Below are 1,989 nucleotides of genomic sequence, written 5' to 3'. Positions count from 1 at the left end.
CTGCAAAGACACAAAATTCAGAGATGTGGACAACTGAAGGTTCTGTTCGCTGTTTTCAAGATTTCACATTTAGGAGAGAGTATGAGACGTGAGTGAATCCAGAGAATGTTCAGTTTGTCTCTTCCATTGTGTGTCATGTGCTCTGATTTGCATGCCAGTGGAAACCAAGTGGTGGTCCAGGTCGCTCCTACCCACTAAGCATAACAAGCTTCCTCCATGAGGTGCAAGTTAGATGTCAAAAATTTAACTTGAAAAATTGATAATTAGATTCAAACTGTTCACCTATAGACATTTTCTATTGGATTCAAAGGCAGTGTAGAATCTCCAATAGTAAACTTTATAGTTAGTAAATGATGCAGACAAAAAAGTTATATAGATAATAAAATATGAATCAACTAGAACTTTAAGGGAAAGCAATAACTTTTTTTGTAAATAAAACTTGGAAGCAACTAAGATGCCCTTCAGCAGGTAAATGTATAAATAAAAAGTATGGTACTTCCACACAACGGAATGTTATTCAGTGCTAACAAGAAATGTACTACCAAGCCAGGAAAAGATGTGGAGGAAATGTAAATACATATTTCTAAGTTTCTAAATAGAAGCCAATCTGACAAGCATACATACTGTGTAATTCCAACTATATGACATTCTGGAAAACCCAGTGCAGCCAAATAAAGTAAATAAAAATAAATATTTAAAAAGAAAAAAGAACCAGCATCATCATCAACAGGAAAGGGGTCATCACATGAAATACCTATGAAAGTGATACATATAAATCTCCAACACCTGAAATGCAGGTTTTTGTTATGACAAAGCATGCATTTCTTACCATGGCTCATGTTTTACCAAAAAAATCCCTCAAAAACTGAGTCTAACTTCTTGAGTTACTTTCCTGCACAGCAGAAATTAGCACAGCATTGTAAATCAACTATTCTTCAATTTAAATTAAAGAAAAAAAGGAAAGAAATTAAAATAAAAAGGAACTGGGAAAATTAAATTTTAAAAACTAAAAGGAAGAAAAAAAAGAAAGTAATCAGATAGGCAATCATCAAAGACAAAAAATGCTCTCCAACCTCCTTCCTTCACTCTGGTTTTTACATGACCTATAATTATCCCCTTCACACTGAGAGAAACAGAGCTCTCCTATCCCATCCATCAAACTTACACAGTCAACAAATATTTACAGATGCTTGCCACAACTGGGCTGCTCCGGGTACTCAAGACAGACAAAACTCCACACTCCTGGTGATCACACTCCAGTGCAGAGAGGGGTGATAAACAAGCAAAGTCTGTGAGATCCAGTAAGATGCAGAAAGAGGAGAGAAAAGGGAGGATGGAATTTTACACAGGGTGGTCAGAGAAGGCCTCTCTCATGATGTTGGAACTGAGCAAAGACCTGAAGGCAGAAAGGGAGGGAGTTGGAAGACCAGAGGTAGAGGAGTAGGTCTGGCAGAGTTAAAGGCTCATAGGTGGAAGTATCTGCTGTGATCACAGCAACTGTCCCCCAAAGAACTCACATCCTGATTTTTGGAGCCTAGACTATGTCAGATTATGTGGCAAAGGGGAATTAAGATTTCAGACAGAATTGAGGCTGCCGATTAGCTGACCTTAAAATGTAAGTACATCCTCTACTTTGGGGTGGAGTGGGAGGCTCAATGCAATCAAAAGTCTCCTATGAAGCAGAAGCATGATGCAGGAAAAGAGCAGAAGAGGGACATGTGACAAGGGAGGACGGGGCAGAGAAAAGCGATGTCGCTAGGTGTGAAGCTTGAGGAAGGTGGCCACGAGCCACTGGAAAGGCAAACACAGATTCTCCCCCAGAACCTCCAAAGTGAAACCACACCACACCTCTGACCTCTGGAAGTGTAAGATGTTCAACGTGTGTTGTGTTAAGCTATGGTGTGTGCAGTGATTTGTTCAGGCAGCCGCGGGTGATACAGCATCCCTGGCGAGTCTGAGCCTGGTGTGGTGTACAGCATGGGTAGGAGA

At 40.2% G+C, this 1,989-nt stretch overlaps 1 protein-coding gene across 1 annotated transcript in view; it reads right to left on the bottom strand.

Annotated features, from left to right (window-relative positions):
* The window catches only part of LOC109571749 (zinc finger protein 721-like), a 51,969-nt gene that overhangs the window by 13,462 nt on the left and 36,518 nt on the right, over positions 1-1,989 (bottom strand). The gene's annotated exons all lie outside the window — the stretch shown is intronic.

The sequence above is a fragment of the Bos indicus genome, chromosome 18 (genome assembly GCF_029378745.1).
Source record: "Bos indicus isolate NIAB-ARS_2022 breed Sahiwal x Tharparkar chromosome 18, NIAB-ARS_B.indTharparkar_mat_pri_1.0, whole genome shotgun sequence".
Lineage (NCBI taxonomy): Eukaryota > Metazoa > Chordata > Mammalia > Artiodactyla > Bovidae > Bos > Bos indicus.
Note: the sequence above shows the minus strand (reverse complement) of the source record. Positions and strands in the feature narration are given on the sequence as shown.